At 42.1% G+C, this 18,287-nt stretch overlaps 1 protein-coding gene across 2 annotated transcripts in view; it reads right to left on the bottom strand.

Annotated features, from left to right (window-relative positions):
- ZFYVE26 (zinc finger FYVE-type containing 26) overlaps positions 1–18,287 on the bottom strand; it is a 1,501,667-nt gene that overhangs the window by 1,350,315 nt on the left and 133,065 nt on the right. The window lies entirely within an intron of this gene.

The raw sequence follows: 18,287 nt of genomic DNA, 5'->3' as shown, positions 1-18,287 counted from the left end.
GCCAAAAAAACTCCTTGAACTAGATTGGAGGTTGACAATAGAAAGAATATCACAATATAAAATGTATAGAGAATATGGTATGTTTACTAAACCCCGCTTGCCGAGATTGGACCATGTTATGCTATTCCCATGTAATTACACCAGGAAGGCTTATATATGGTTTAGAATGAATTTGTAGCATACCAGAGAAAGAACTGCTAACTGGAATAGAAATGGTGCTACACAAACTAATTGTCGCTTCCCTGAATGTAGTGAGCCCAGGGAAACTTTGAAACATTTAATTCTTGAATGCCCTCATTTTAAATCTATGCGCACTAATCGCTTGATGAAATTTGTTAACATCGACTTTGAGGATTGCTTGCATTTTCTTTGGGCACGGATGATGCTGGAAGTGCACAAACCTCTTGTTTTCGAATTGGTCAGCTTGTGCAAGCATATTGAAAAAGAACTTGTTAACCATGTGACATAGGCGCCCATTTTTCAAGAATTGTAAAAAGGGACTTTTAACTGCAATATGAAAAGAAATGTGAATGTAATTATACTTGAAAATGTTTTACTTTTGCTTTAGTATTTTTAAATTTTTGTAAAGGTTCGACATTTGTAATTGAACCGTAGACAAATACAGAAAATAAAAAAAAACTGGCTAAACTGCTTGTCAGTTGTCAATGAAAGTCTTAAAAGAATCTGTCCACCGTCCATACTAACTAACTACCCTAGCACTATCAGATCAACCAAGGACAGGAGAATGACTCCCCTCTCCTGGGTTTGGCTTATTGAACGCTTTTGTTCAATAGCTGATTTTCAAATAGTGTCTTCAAGCTATATAGTTCTCCTAATACTTATTTGTACTTTGGCTTTCCCTCTGTATCAGGTTCCTCCAATACTTGGTTAGTAACTCTTCTTTTTTTGATACATTTATTTTCACATTTTCCATAAATACAAGAAACAAATACACAATGCATAAGTCAAATATTAAATGCAGCAATATTTACAATGAAAATCACCAAAAGTATTCAGTGCCACATCAACCATCAAAAACATAGGACTCACAAATGATTAGGAGACAACACACAAAACTACAAACACATACGCAAGCCACTAACATCCAAAGCAACCTCCAGCCCCCAACCTTGTTGACACATAGAAACAACCATCCAAACCAAGCATATAGCTCATTGAAAGATGGTCATAAATCAAGCTATTTCTCAGTCCTATCCTGCCTAGATAACAAAACCTTCTCAAAACTGGACAAGACCTGTAATTCGCACACCCAATCCCACTACCTATGATTTCGTCTGTGTCTTCCAACCCTCATTACCTGCTTAAATGCTACTATCAATGGCTTATCTACCCATTGACAATGCTCACAAGCCACAGCACACCTATCTGTCCTCGACAATAACACAGCCAACAACAGTAAGCGAGGAAACAACATACCCATGACCAAATCCAACCTATCCAAGGCCTGCTTCCAAAAATGGTGCACCATCGTACACTCCCATAAAGCATGCAGCAAGGTTCCTGTCTACGTACCACAACCCCAACACAAATAATTATTCAATAAACCCATTTTATGCATGCGTACAGGCGTCCAATATAAACGTCCCAGTAAATTTTCATGAATCAATCTAAGATTTAAATCCAGCTTTGCCCTAAACCCCGCCTTCAAAACAGACTCCAGTGATTATGCAAAACATCACAATTCAATTCTGCCTCCCACTCCTGCTGTAATCAATTTAAGAAAAGTAGAAACCATGCGTGGTGGAGTATCAAATATATTAAATAGCCCAGGCTTCTTCTTAAACTGGGATTGCAGCAGCACCAGTCTATGTACCAACACTCTCCAAAATGATCTATATCTGCCCCGCTTCCGTTTCCCCAGGTGAAATTGGCGCCGTAAAGCTGCAAAACTCAACAAATGCTTATTCAAGCAAAACATCAACAATCCTGAGCACCCCCTTCAGACTCAACTCGGCAATGAAGCTTCATAATTGAGCCACCAATCTTGTCCATTGTCCGTAAACCAAGTAACAAGCACCACCCGGGTAGCCTCAACAGACACTAGTAATAAGCTGTCTTCTTTAGCATAAACCTCTTTTGATAATTCTCCATAATTCGCCAGCAGTGGCTTGCTTGGCTAAGTGTTTGGTGTTTGCCAGTGGCTGGACTGCATTTTTTTTTCTGTGTTCATTGAAGCTGGGAGGAGCCTACAACCAACAAAACACCAGCCTAATAACGGAACGTGGTGGAGTGCTTGGCTGAGTGTTCGGTGATCGACAGAGAGAGGTTTGATGGATTCTCTCTTCAACCCTGACAGTGCTGCCTACAGGATTAATCCCTAAAGACTGGTGGTTTGGGTAAGCGTCTAGGCTAATGCTATTTTTGACATTTCACCCTGCGTTCTCTGCTTTACAAACACTCCCTCAGTGCATAACGGATACAATTTATTCTCCCTCCTCTCCAGCATCTCGTTGAAGTGACTGCGGGCGTTTGTCGTCTTTGAGCTCTGACGCGATTATACAAATTTGCATCCGTCCGTAACTTTGCCCCGTGTTCCACGTTTCACAGCCAGGTCCTTTGGTGCTTTTCAGAACTGCAGCCAATAAGACGGCAAGGATAACGTTTTGTCAGAGTGACTGTGGGCGTTTGACCCCTTTGAGCTCCAGCGAGATTACATAAAGCTGCATCTGTAACCCCGGACAGTCTTCATCTAATACAGCCTTTTCACCGGTGTAATATACTTTATTTTCTGTCCTTGTCTTGGTCGGAGTGACTGCAGGCGTTCAACGCCTTTGAGCTCTGACTAGATTATACCATCTCACGGAAACATTCCTGTATTTTCATCAGGTGCTGCGATGCATGAACTTAGGAGTGTGAAAAACTATGCGCTTGACAAGGCAAAACCACAGTATATCAGAGACTCTGAGATGTTAATAGCTATGTCCCTCCCATTACCCCCCTTTCTCCGGGTGACTCCGGTGAATTAGGTCAAGGGGACTTGAACAAAGTGGGTGCTCGCACAGGGGAACTAAACCAAAATGGCCCCCTCGGAAGATTACTTCCTTCTTCCCCAAGGTTGCGAACAATGGATCTAGCAGCATTAACTCGGTTCCATCAAAAGGACTAGTGGCGGGGACCCAATATACCCCTATGTTGTCCTTCACCTCTTTCTGAGGACTGTTTCTCTGTTCAAAACGTATCATCTCGGGATAATTTTATCAGTAGTAATTCTACTACTGTTAGTGAAAAAAAAAAGGGTGAATGATTTTGATACAACATTCTTTAACACTCCCCCCTCCTTTTAAACATCTAAGGCATCCCTAACTTTCAAATTCAGGAAAGAACTTTCGTTGGCAAGCCCCAACGAACCAGACATTGGTAGAAATTAACCAAGTTCTGTGTACTTTGGTATCCCTTTATGAGGGTAGGAGGGTATGAAAGAGGACATTAAGGCTAAATTCATTGTTTTACAGACCTTGGTTGAAAAGATGGACGATATAAGGTTGCAATCATTGCAGGGGACCAAACATCCCCATTTCGACAATTTGAAATCAAGAGTTGGGGCTGTAGGGGAAAGGTCCTGCCAAGCTCCGGTACAAAAGTCACTGGAGTTGGGGGTGAGTCGTATAAGTTGTTTGAAAAGGTGGGGAGAGAATTGACAATTCTATTGGCTCAGAGGATGAGAATCCTGTGAACATCGCAAAATGTGCCCCTCCTAATTTGAGTACAGTAAAATCTACCAATTCCAATCAATGAATTAGTCTTCCCCCTCTCCAGTAACCTCTTGTTATGAGGTTGAAGAAACAGGGATCCCTATGATCACCACTTGTACCTCCAAAAAAGGAAGAAGTTGGTTCCTGGGGGTCCCCATCAATGAAGAAATCTAAGAATTTAGCACAGCATATATCGATAAACTCTGGAGCTAAATATTTTATGTCTGCATTTCTAAATCAGCCTGTGTTGAGAGATATGTTAATTAAGGATCCCCCTGAATTGAAAAAGCCTAAAAATATAAAATACCGGGTGGGGAATTTAGCTACTCAGCCTTCAGCTTTAATCCCTGGCCGTCAGCAAATACTTAAAGCTATGGTTTAACACGGCAACTCAAAGCAAAAGAAATTGCTGGATGATCCGGCTGGGAAGGGGAACAATATAGAAATACTGGACCTTGGGGGAGGACTCTCATCTCTCTGCACTGTCCCATCTCTGCCCCATATTGATTTGATCAAGCGGGGGCGGAGGGAGGAGTTTGGGTCTAGGGGTGTTGGTATGGGCAAACGAGTTAATGAGGTTGCAAGAGTCAATGATTAAAAGGACCTCCTGGTGTGCCGGCCCCATATATATTTTATCAAGTAGGCAGAGGGGGGTGGGTCTAGGGTTGTTGGTATGGGCAAACGAGTTAATGAGGTTGCAAGAGTCAATGATTAAAAGGACCTCCTGGTGTGCCGGCCCCATATATATTTTATCAAGTAGGCAGAGGGGGGTGGGTCTAGGGTTGTTGGTCTGGGCAAACAAGTTAATGAGGTTGCAAGAGTCGATGAGGAAAAGGGCCTCCCATTGTGCAGGTCCTCTATTAGGGGCCACTACCTTATCCATCCCATTCATATTCAAATATTTGCATACTAACCTTAACTGGAGTTGAAAAGATTGTTCTCAACCAATATCCATCAAGTTCCACTAGGGATACGGTTGGGATTTTACAGAGTGGCTGTCAACTATTAAGTGCCCCGGGCAAGTGTGATAAAAGGCTCTTCTCCAATCCTATTGGGGATTAGGGGAGTCCAGCTGATGACAAACCCAGGTGGACAAACCGGTCTAGGGGTCCAGTTTTAATGGAAATATAAAATCAAAGGGTCCTCCCAGTACTTGATCCTCTAAGAATCCCGATAAAAGCAGGGATCCTCTTATTAGTGGAACTGATTCAAAACGTACTTTGGTTTTTTAAAGTGTTTTACCCAGGAATACAAATTTAATTCTCCGGCGATCGACCCTATTGCACCTTCTCTCATTGATCCCAACTTTGGAGGGTATTAGGACCACTGACATTAGGAGGGTGTACTTCCCGGACCGGCAACATCTGGAATGCTCGGTGCTCGTGTTCAATTTAAAATTTGTTGTGGATGTCCATCTTGAAGGAAAGAGATAGCATTAGAGTCCTGGGCTTTCATTGATGTTTCTCGGTCTATTGAGAATTGTGCAGAATCTAGTGGGCAATCTGGGCAATCCCAGTGGGTCTTCCCCCCCACCGAATTGTGATTAAAATCTTGCAACAGAAGATGGCTCAATCATAGTCATCAAATGATTAGTCTTGGCTATTAAAAGGGTTGAATGACAACTGAATGAGAGGCGGGCACACTGAATTTGATCCCCCACCTCCCCAAATACAGGCAGTTCAATCCAGCACGTTGGAATGCAAGGGGACCTAGGCATCTTTTTTCATCTGTCGAGGCCACCAGGATTCTGCGTTCCTACTCAGTTATCGTACTTCAAGAAACATGGCTGTTGCAAACGCCCATCTTCGAGGGTTATGTTGTTATTGGGCAGCCAGCCATCCAGGGCCCTAAGGGCCATCCTTCGGTGGGCCTCCATGCGTCAATAGAGGTGTCTACCCAACTTGAACTCTTCAGCTCCTTTGATATATGCTGAAGAGCATTAGCTACTGGTATTGAAGCTATAATTAAAGAGGGTTGTTTGGAGCTGCTGATTATTAATGTGTACTGGCATGACCATCATGTTGAGTTGGAATAATTTTGGTTGGGTATTGAAGAGTGTAGAGTGGCATGCTTTTCGAACCCTACAAGGAGACATGTTATTCTGCCGGCAATATAAATTATGATTGCTCATATATTGAAGAATGGGAACTTTCAGGCAAAAGAGCCCAGAACTAAGAACAAGAAAAGAAATGGGAAAAATGTGGTCCACCTGTCTGGAGGGTTTGGGATTATCCCCATTGAAGGACTGGGTTCCTGCCTTTACTCCTACCTGGACAAATGGTCACACAACTTCAGTCCTAGATTACGTTTTCACAGACGAATGGCTCTCTTTGAGATGTATTGATTTTGGGGATAACTTCACATCTTATAGTGATCGCGCCTTGTTGGAAACCGTTTTCTCGATTGAATTGTATTTATTTATTTTCTTTTTCAAATGTATAAAGCGCACAAACAGCCTGAGGGCATCGAGGCACTGTTACAAGCAGACGGCTTAGTTACATGGAGCGTACATATAGTTTACATGTAAAAACATTACTTACAATAAGGTATTGACATATGGTGCTTTACATGGCATAATATGTACAATAGCTCAACAGCCGGCAAGTTCGGGGTTGTACTTGGGGCAAGACCAGCCAACATTAGCTGTTTCCAAATCCCTAATATCCAATAGCAGTGGGTATAGGATCTCTTGGAATAAAGGCATGGTAGGGAAGGTTAACCATCAATTACCCATATATATGTCAGCAAACTCTGATGCATGAAACACCTAGCCTTTGCTCCAGCTAACTTTGGGAAATTTGTGGCCACACTGTTAATGGACGATGGAGCCACGGAGAGAGCATTTCCTCGACATGGTCCCACCACCCATAGTCATGCATATAATGAAGAGATAGTTGCTCGTAAAAAAAAAAAAACTCAAAAGATCACTCTCCCTCACCTTGGTGGAAAGAGTTGAAGGGATTAGAAAGGCACGACAAACTTATAAGGATGATGCAGAGGCGATTTTCCGTTGCCTCAAGGATGAAGATGGAAGGGCTTTTTGGCAAATCATAAATGCTGTCGATTTATCCCAATCATATGTCAATTTGAATGGTGTCTCAGAATCTACGTGGGTTTCCCACTATACTGGAGTCTTTGAAGGTGGTGCCTTAGGTAATAATGAATCTTATTCACTAGATAAGAACTCGACTGACCTAACCCCCGAAGACTTCAGTGTAGACATTGTCTTGGAAAGCATGCATAAGATCAGAACATCCTGTGCCCCAGGGCCAAATGGCCTATCAAATTATCTGTTTAACGGAGACCCTCATCTTTGGGCAACCCACTTGCATCACTTCACCTAGATTATTTATTTATTGCATACGCGTTCAGCCAACAAAGCCTTTACATATATTTACCCAAGACAACTAAAAACTTTCTGAATTTAATACAGCTCGGCACTGAATAAAACAACATAGTTAAAAAGAGCTAATTTAAAATATGCCATCAGACAATTGGCTAAGAATGTGCAAACATAGGTCATAAAACTTCATCAAATGAAAGATTAAATTTACATCATCTCCTTTTAAAAGTTTTCCCCACATTTCATTAACATATTCAAGGTCACAAGAATTATCATAAGCCTTCGAATATTTCAGTCTTAGGTTATCCAGACTCTCACATTGACCTAGAATGTGTTCCGTAGTTTCAATTTTTAAAATACAACATAATCTACAGCACCAATTAAATCTTGCAATTCCACGTTTAGCACCAACTATTTCCAGTGAATCAGACATATTAAATTTAAACAGTAAATACTGCCTGGTCGATTTACTATCTGGGAATGCAGACAAATATTTTGGAATATCAAGGAGTCCCAGCCAATATTTAATAAATGTACCACTGTTAATCTTTGTTGCCAGGAGTACCATGTCTCTTTCTTTGCCTGCATCAAATATAACATGTTTCAAATGGCGTTTAATTCTAGCATGTGTTTGATATATCCACTCATTTGTATTCTCCTGGGCCCATTTAATATAAATATATCGAAGATATCCCAGCACATAATGTGTATTACTGTTATCAATACCTCTGAATGCTCTCATTAATTCCACAATGGTAGTGTCATTATCTAAAGTGTATAAAACTACCGCCCTATCGCCCTCTTGGATTTGATCGGGAAGCTGTTCGCAACTGTCCTCCTCCGTGATTTGAGAAATTGTCCTGAAGCCAATTACATTTTGGACCCTAGACAAACTGGGTTTGTAAAGGGGGTTGGCACAGCCCTGAACCTCTTTATAATAAACCTTTTAAAGGAAAAGGGATTGGCGGAGGGATCCACTCTGTTCTTGGCCTTCATGGACCACGAGCAGGCCTTTGATGGTGTTATCAGGGAGCATCTCTGGGCAAAATTGCGGGTGTGGGGATGCCCCTGGGACCTTATAGAGGCTATGGAAGCACTATACACGAACACCTTGGTCAGAATTAGATTATCATCAAAGGGAACTTTATCCTATAAGATCCACACTTATAGAGGTTTGTAACGGGGGTGTGCCCTTGCTCCCCTATTGTTCTGCTTATATATAGCGGACCTAGAATTGTCACAGGTGGTGGTTCGTGCCTTCCCTCCCAAAATGAATGGAGTAGAGGTTCCTTGGATCCTCTTTGCGGATGACTTAGTCTTCCCGGATCTGACTCCTATCAGACTCCAACGTCGGCTAAGGTTGAATCATAGTTAAATAGCAATGGTATGAAGATAAATGTGAAAAATCTAAAATTCTTCCGATGAAGAAGGCTGGCAATTCTAAACAAGGAAAATGTATTTGGAGGGTGGAAGGCACTCCACTAACGATGGTAGAATATATAGTCTACCTCGAAGTTACCCTTAATAAGAATTGTAATGAGGGAGCCCAATTAGCCTATCTGTGGTCAAGGTTGATCCCACTAGTCAATCAGGGCAGAGTGTTCCACTGCAGATTTGGGAAATTTACTTTGATGCCCATAATGGCCTTTCATAAATAAAAGGTTGCACAAATACTCTCATATGGAGCAGAGGCTATTTTCCGCTTATCATATGAATGTTGGGAGAAATTGGAAGGCTATTTCTGGCGTAAGATTTTGAAACTCCCATGCTGCTTACCAGCTTGTATGATTAGACTGGAATTGAGACTACAGTCTGTGGAGTCGATGGTGGCCTGGAAAACGGCTTCATTCTACAGGAAACGTTTTATGGCTAGTATGAACAAGCCATTTGCAATCCTAGCTTTGGACAATAGTCGGCCCAATGGTCCTCTTGAAAGGTGGAGCTTGAAGGTTGAAGCCTTCTTGCAGGATAAAGATGTGCAGGTGAAATCCCTGCTCAATAATCCAATGGCAGTTAAAAAAAAGATGTTGTTACGAGATTGGACCTCTACAATTGAACAGTGCAATGGCTTGAGATCTAGAGAATTGGTGTCGGTAGACACTGGGAGAGTGAATAAGCTGCCGAAATATCTCAAAATGTTTCCCTCGCCAAGGTTTCGTGATATTCTTCTGAGATGCCGCCTGAATATTCTAAATACAAGAGAGGTGCTATATATGAGGAATGCTCCTGGGAAAGAAAATGCAAATTGCCACTATTGTAAGGAAATCAGGTCAAGGGAAACTGCTGAGCAGTTTGTTAATGCACTGCGAGGCATCATCAGGGACCAGATCCTTTTACTTGGATGAGTTTAATCCTATCGGTGCTACCCTCTCCAAGAGTGAATGGTGGTATTGGGCCTTGATAGGGGACCAGACCAGGCTGATCATTGCCATTATGAAAATGTTGGATGCTGTTTTGTTGATATCTGAGGAAAGAGAATGGGTGGATGGGTAGAGGTAAAACATTGTATTTGTGGATTTTCCATTAAGGGATTGTACCCAAAAAAGGATATTGAGAGGTCTGGCTTTCTGTAGAGGTGGCTATGAGAGAGATGGATATGTAAGTGAATGTAAAAGGTTTATTTTAAGTTTATAAATGTTTGTCATTATTGACTTGTAACCAATAAAATATTTTAATTAAAAAAAATTATAATAAATTGCATAATTTAGCAGAAAGCATTGCGACTTTGGATTCCAGCGTATCACATATGAGCATCATGTTACATTCACACGGAAGTGATTTAGGCATTCTGAACAGAATTTTTAAAAGTTTCCCCTCAAACCTATTCAATTTCTGTTTTAATTTTTCCCCCATATTTCGGCACCGTATAGGAGACAGGGGACAACTTTAGCAGAATAAAGCAATAGGATGGTACTTAAGGAACATCCGTCTTGTGTGCCAATAAAGTAACTTAGTGCCATAGTCATTTTCATACACTTGTTTTTGGTGTCCAACCACTGTTGGTTCCAGCCCAACTTATGATCTACAACAACACCCAGATATCTATAACATTCCACTAGTTCAATAGTCTGACCAGTGCTAGTCCATCTCAGGTTGTTTATAACTGGATTTTTTGTTTTTCCTAAAAAAGCAATGATTTTCGTCTTTCCTAGGTTAATTTTGAGCCCATTCTCATGTGTGAACTTCTCTAGCGCCATCAGTTTAAGCTGTAATCCCTTGGGGGTGTAATCAAGTAGTAAAAGGTAATCTGCACAGCCTGGCCACCCAATATTGAATGATCCTGTTTTGATATGATTTGAGAGGGTGGCATTTAGTGCTACTGCCAAATCTGCCAGGTAGAAGTTAAACAGTGTGGAAGCCAGTTTGCAACCCTGTTTAACTCCTCTACAGGTCAGGATCAGATTGGTAACTTTACCCTCTAACTCTAACAGATGTATTAGTATATAGCAAACTGATTTAGTGAGCAGCCCAGGAATGCCCCATCGGAGAAGTTTGCTCCACAGCTTATTCCGGAGAATTGTGTCGAAAGCGGCACTCAAATCTATAAAGGCTCCATATACTGGGAACTGATGCCTGTTCCACACATATTCTATAGATGATACAAGAGTGCTGATATTATGGACTGATTTGGGGGGGGTGGGGGGAGTGTGATTTTCTGCGATCCATTGTTTCAACTCCTGTAGTAAAACTTTGGCGAATACCTTTGCCGGGATGTTTAACATGGCTGGCATGCGGTAGTTAGTTTGGATCCTTCCAACAGCCTTTTTTATGAATGGGCAGAATGGAGCTCTCTCTCCAAGTTTTGGGAACCTGTCCATGTTTGCCTATCCATCGAAATAAGAGGTAGAAGGCATGATCCCAGTATTCAGGAGAGAGCCTAAGTAGCGCATTGCAGGTACCGTCTGGACCTACTGCCTGAGATGTAGGACAGGCTTTAATCATTATAATGAGATCTTCATATATTGCCCAGTCCATTGAGCCTCATTATTAACATATGGCTCATCTACTATATTTTACGCCCCCAGGGTCTTGTTCACATGAGTTAACCAATCATATTCGGATACGCTGTTAATAGGCAAGGATTTTTTTTTGGTGCCGTTAACATCCCAAATTCTAGCAAAATGGGCTAATAACCGCCAAACTTCATTGGCTGCATTAGCTCTATGTTGTTGTAACCATTTTTGATAGTCATTGCTTTTTTAATTCTAAGAGGAGCATCATTCTGGTCATTATTTTTTAGCAAAGAAATTGTACATCTTAATTTTTGTTTTGCTTCATTAATGATAATGATAATGATGTGTTATTTATATAACGCCTTAATCCAAATGAATGATTATCGAACTGTGGTCAATGGTGATGGGTGATATTCTATCTTTTGCTCGTACTTGTATAGGCTTGTTTGTGATACGATACAGCTTTAATGGCTAGTAGGACATGTTTGAATGCTTGTAAAGCAACAGGCTCAACTTTATCTTGAAGCTCAGACATAATATGTGTGAAACGTGGCAGTCCTTGTTTCCGCAATCGCTCTTCCTGCTTCTAATTTATTGGGGTTCCATTTTATCCTATTACCCCCCCCCATTATTAAAGAAGATGTTACCGTTCAATTTCTAATTACTTATGTCTTCATCCTTAACGAGCAGCAGATAAAGAGGAAAGTGATCACTTTCTTTGCGTATCCCAACCGACATATCTAACACAAATTCACTTTCTCGTTCATTAGTTACTATATAGTCAATAGTGGTCATACTCTTCCCACTTACTCGAGTGGGACCTCTGTTGGCATTACCTTCACAATTGCCATTGAGCAGGTTCACATTATGTATATGAAACAGTGTGGTCCATCCTTTTCCTTGCCTATTGCGGACATTTTTGATTAGAGATCCTGATTCATAATTTTCATCTGGGCACATTTTACTGCTATCAATTAAGGCATTAAAATCCCCAAGCAATATAATGGGGATCTTAATATCGCATTCATCTAGGAAGCGAGATACAGTCTCAATATTAATTTTGTTGTGTACGCCATTTGGAAGGTTGTATATGTTCACCACTAGTAAGTATCAATTTATTACCTCCAGCACCATATCAGTAGACCAAACAGTGTCATGGCCCACCCAAGGATGTCTAACTGAGACCAATAGTCCACCCTTTGGACGACCCATGGGACCCTTTGTCGCTAGCCTTTGTACAGTACTACGACCATCAATGTCACATTGCTCCCACAACCTGGTCTCTTGTAATGCCACCACAAAAATAAATAACTATGTTTGCTAGGAGGTCATCTTCAGATGTACAATGAGAGATACCCCTGCTGTTCCATGACATAATACTATCATTGTAATCAATATTTCTTACCAAACTGGGATTTAAATGCTACCAGCAGCCATTGCCAGTAGCCTTTAGGTGACTCTTTGGTATCTGCCACACATAGTTCCTCACCTGAATTCCTATTTTCCTCGGACACCAAACATTGGATGTGACCGCTTTAGTAGCTACCAGTTGGTCAACAATTATGATATCTTCAGAAGTGATCATTCTTAAGGGTACTATGGAGTGGCACAAATCAATTATGCGCCGTCTATTTGGAAGTATACCATCATTAGCACGATCTATGGCTTGAAATTGTAGAGCACGTATTTTCTTCAGTGAAGGTCCTTCATTTGGTTCACTTACCTAAGTCTCCTGTTCTCTATGCATCGTTTCTGTATGTGCTATTTCATCCTGTCCTTTGCATGTTTTTAGTCTTTTGTTGATCCTTGGGTTAGTCTTATTAGGGACAATGCTCTTTGGTACACTGTCTATATCTGGGGCGTCGATAAAGATACTCTGGATACCTACTAAAACAGAGTCTAACACACCATTGTTCTTCAGAACTTTCTTCTTTCTCGCTGCAGCAAGTTTACGCCCCCCCCCCACTGCCAAACAGGGGAAGGAGAAATGTTCTCATTCTCTGTCGAAACAGATGGATATCAGTGAATATGGATAGCCCTTTCCTTTACCGTATTCTATTTATTTGTAGGTTCCTCTTCTGCAGTGTGAATAGCCACCACATGCTCAGTAACGATGGCACTCACATTCGCTGAGGGATTATCTATCTGTACGAACTTCTTGGGGTAGCTTGCGACGGAGAGTATTCATCGTTTCTCCTTCAATGAGCATTACCTGGTGATCAGGAATGATGCTGCCATTCTTAACATGGATATGCCTTCCTTTTCCCCCTGTACATAACTGCTTGAGCAATTGTCCTACTGTGTTTTTTACTGTTTCTAAGTTTAATTCTATTAACAACCTGTTTGGTATTCTTTTTTATTTTGCGCAGTCTTTTTCAAACTGCTCTCCCTTGCATTATTTCTCTCCTCTGAATCATTCTGTGTCACTTATTCTACAAGTCTTTCATCATCAGCATTCTTAGGTACAACACTCAGTTTGGACCTCCCTCTTCTGTATTCATACTACAGTCTCTCAATACTGTTCTCCCTTATTAATACTTTTGACAAGTAATAGTGAATGTACATCCATTTTTTGTTCTATGTTATCACATTTGTCTACAAAGGTTGATAACAGATTTGAGCGCTTTAAACATTTCATGTGATCTCATGCTAGTGTTACTAGTGTCTAAATAACATTCAGCTAGGCTACCCTCCTGCTCAGCCATACCTATGCGGTTTAACAGAGAGATGTAATGGGAAGCAGCATGTCTGCCCAAACAGCTTGTTTCAACTATTATCCCTATAGCATCATCGATTTCAAATCTAATTATATTTTCAGAACTCCCCAACATATTGTTGGCTTGTACGGGCAACTCATTAGATGGTAAGACAGTCTGTTCAGAAGGACACGGCACATCTACACTAACAATTCCTTCTAAACTGTTCTCAGTTTCCATTGTTTTGTGTAATACATCAAGAAGTTATTTTGCCCCTCGATCCATTACCTCTACGATTTCTTGCCCCATTTAGGCTGGTATGTTACACTCCCCTGAAATGTCAGAGCCTTCTGCTAAAGTGCTTCCCCCTGACACATCTAGAGCACCATTAGCTGAGTGGAAGCAGTCAGCAGTCGTGACATAGGAAAGAATCTTACTAACAGTGTCTTCCCCAATTCGAGCTACACCCTTATCAACCATCCCAGTTTGGGGTTCTAAAGATGAGACCGTCTGTTGGTCGCATACGTTCTCATCAGATCTAATTTCTCCCGGTTGGTTCAATACATGTGAAATTAATTTAGATCCTATGCATGGGAGAGCTGCATTAAGGTCACGCTCTTCATAAATGCTACTCAGCCTATTCTGCGCCTTTCTCTCATGGGAATCTTTCTTGGAAAAAAAGTTTGTCTTTTAGCTAAGTTAGTTTCATTTAGCAGTCCTGGTTTGTAAATGGTTTTGCGTGCACAGGCTCTGCTAGCACATTTTGGTTGTTCTACAGCCACAATACCCAAGCGCTTTTTGTTCATTACAGTGTCAACTGGGTCTTTCGTCGTTACATCGTTAGTATCATAGTCTATAAGCTCAGGCAGCATTGGCTCCATCGCTAAAGGGGATTACCTCACAAGGCTGCAGGGAGACCACACAGCAGGCTGGGGTGAGTGACAATTTACGGGGGCACAAATACTGCTTGCTAAACTGGCAAGGTGCCAGTATTAACTTAAAAGTGAAAGGCGGAGAGGAAAGCTATTATCCAGTTAGTCTATGACTTTGGAAAAGCTAGTATCAAAGGGAGAGTTTCGCCACAGACTGTGACATGGGGGAGAGGCCTCCGCTAACAGGAGGGGAGAAGAAAGACACACCAAGAGGGACTCCAAGGGACAGGGAAGGAGGGGACAGACAGGAAAAATAGAGGCAAACACCTGGTGTCCTATAGGAGTCTGGTACATTATATAATCAAAATCAAATACTAGTAATAGTAGTACTAGTACTGATGCTGTCGCTGCCGCGAGCCAGCAAACAACTATCCAGCACTTCACTGTGCACGTCCGCTGATGTGCGCGTGCCCAAACTTTTGTAGTGATGCAAATCAAAGTGGGTGGGACTGAGGCTAACAACAGCAGAATGCTGTAATAACGGCAAAATCTGCAATCTGAAATAAAAAAGGGACCATATAAATAAGCTGACAAGGGTAAAGACAGAAGTCAATGTCCAAATAATGATGTAAAATTAGTCCATAGAAGTTTGGCTGCAGGTTCACCTTTCAGAGTATCCGGCCAGCTAACAGCACTCCACTGTGCACTTCCACCGATGCGCGTGCGCCCAAATGTTTGTAGTGATGCAAATCAAAGTGTGCGGGCCTAAGGCTAACAGCAGAATGCTCTAACAGAAAAATCTGCAATCTTTCAAAGTATCTGGCCAGCTAACTGTGCACTTCCGCTGATTATGGGAGTTGGTAAAATTACATCGGTCACCAAACAAGCAAGACAGACACCTTTTAAAAAGACAATTCAGGGTTAACCTCTCCAAGAAATATACATGGAGTCAAAATATGCATATTAGAGCAGGTTTCTAAACGTCAGTCATGGGTTTCCCAGAATGTGGTGAAGGAGAGAAGATGGACTAACCCAACACTTCAGGCTCTAGTACAGTAGCCAGGAACATTTTCACCTGCACCTACTAAAACATATATGTGCCCAGGAGACAATTGTGTGCCTAGTGGGTTGATGCAGCGAATGTCCTAATTAATCTTGTGCCAAGACCAACAACCTTAGTTTTAAAAACTATGGGAGAAGATAGACTGGATGTCAATGCTAATTTGAGAGTGGAAATGTCAGTAAATATAATCCCCTCTTTTCTGCCATCCCTACTCGTCGTCTGCCTGTAAAGACCCACTCGCGCCTCTGCAGTGCCTCCCCTGGATGTGGCTGGAAATTCTGATCTCTCATCGAGGTTGCTGCCCTAGATGCATCAGGGCCCTTCTGTGAACATGTCTCTTGTTGTTTAGCAGTTTCTACTCTCCCTGGCTTTCTCCTCAGCCCTGGTCTTCCTATGCTTTCATGGCTGCCCCTCCTTCTACCCAGCAGTACATGTTCTAAACTTGGCTTTTCTACTGGCTTTTGTCTCTCTCTCAACCCTCCCATTGCAGCTGTTCTTGCTCCCCAACAGGGTCTTCACCATATAGGTCTAGGCTCCAGCTATTCCAACATCCCACAGTCTATTCCCCGAGACACCTGTGTGTTAAAAATGTACTTCCTAAACATCCAAATCTGAGATTTATGGATTATGGGATTCTTCCTGTGCCCAACTTTTCTGAAGGTCCTTCTCGCAGTTGTAACTTTAGAATGCATTTATGTTTTTGTTAATGCCCACTTACTATGTATTAAACATCAAAGAAACTTGGATCTTGGGTTGCTACCCAGTTAGGATATTTTTCATTTAGTGTTCAAGCTCGGATAGCAACTCAGTAATACTGGGAATTAGAAGGCTTGACTTTGTTTTAAGCAATCTTATATATAAACTGTGCACCCAATTTAACCGCACCAGATGTGCTCGCTGGCAGTGCCTTTTGTTCCGAGACTACTGGCTGCTCTCTCCCAACCATAAGTGGACTGCCTCTTGGGCAACAGGAAGATGAGCCTCTGAAACTACTGAGCAACTGATGATGCATAGTCACTGATAATATCAAGCCAGCATTAACAATGGGTCGTTGAAGGGATGGAGAAAAGCGGGTTGGAAGATGGCAGTGGTTTTCTGAGCTCCATTCAGCGCTCTACATTTTTACCTGGGTGTCACCACTGACCACGAAGTGTGGCCAGTGTAAGGGAGGCTCACAGAAAGGGAAGTAGCCATGCCCCTTCTAAGCAATAGGCACTCTAAGCAGAGTTGACCTAGGATTCCCCTGAGCTATGTGGCTTTAAAAGCAAGGGCCAAGATGGCAGCAAGACATGTCAAGCGTTTGTGATGTTTTCTCCAGGAGGTTACCGGCATAGGGGGGGAGAGGGGTAGGAGAGGAGTGAGTGTACCTACAGAATAGCGGAAGATAACCATGTAGTGCACATAAAGAGAGGACAATGATAACCAAGGTAGTGGCTGCAATTCAAATGCAGGAGAAGCTAGAACAGAAGTAGAATACAAGCAGGGCAAAAAACACGAGAGAGGAGGGTCTGCTTCCACTTGAAGAGTGAGGATCTTACCACTGTGATCTCCGTTGTTCAAATGAGAGAAACCATTCAACTAAGGCAACCTGTATTCTCCCAACAGATAACTTTCATTCTACAGTCTAAGCAGTCCAAACAAAGCCGCAAAGGATGGGTGCTCCTTCACTGCCTCCTTGACAAATCCAAACTTGCTAGAAGCGATACTTCGAACATCCGCAATCAAAAAGCGGGCTGAATTTCAGAATCTTCTTCTCCTGTATCAGTGTCCTGATGGATTGAGCAAGCGGGAGGAACTTCAAGTTAAGCAAATAATTTTTTTAAGTTCAGAGCTCAGGCACTAGTGTAGCAACCAGTAAAATTAAAGATCTCCTACAAGTTGAGAACCAGTGTCAAGTCTGCCAAGGGTATTTTGGAAACGGAGAACAGAGAGTCCACCTGAAGCCTCACTGGTTAAAGGCACTGAACAACTTCATAGTAGCCGCACAGGTCTCCTTAACTGTTGCTATTTAGTGTTGTTGTTTATGATCATTGGATAGGTTTCTGCTAAATGGCCCCCTTTGGCACACTTGTATGGCCTGCTACTGTGGAACAATTTCCAGCTAGGGAATTCCTGCCCCACAAAGATTCCTAAATTGAGGGTCAGACGGACTCGCTGTTTATTCTTTTCTTTGGAGATTTTTTTCTCTCCTCAACCCTTGTGGTGACAAATTTGTGCCCCAACTACTCCATCCAGGGCCAAAGCATTTACTTATAGCTCTAGATCAGCATTATTCAAACTATGACTAGCGACCCCCAGTGGGGGGTGCATGGGCTCAAGTTCAAGGGGAAAGGGGGGGGAGGGGCATCCACACACTGAAAACTCACAATTAAATAAGGATTGGGCTGCTGCTTCAGCAACCAGCGAGCAGCAGCCCAATCCTATATGGCCCCCATCATACATGCTAAGTGCAAAAGGGCTAGGCATCAGTACATCCAGACTCCCAACATTCTGCACATGGGTGTCAGGGGTCTGGACCCGGGGATCTTATGGCCTCAACAATAGGCATTGACTTAAAAAAAAAAAATAAAAAAAAGTGGCCATGCCTGAAACCTTGAGAGCATGGGTGTTAGAGGGCTAGCCTTTTTTTAAGTCGAGGCCTCTGCAG

This window comes from Ambystoma mexicanum, chromosome 14, assembly GCF_040938575.1.
Source record: "Ambystoma mexicanum isolate Mex_15411 chromosome 14, UKY_AmexF1_1, whole genome shotgun sequence".
Lineage (NCBI taxonomy): Eukaryota > Metazoa > Chordata > Amphibia > Caudata > Ambystomatidae > Ambystoma > Ambystoma mexicanum.
This window is presented reverse-complemented; position numbering and strand designations above follow the sequence as displayed.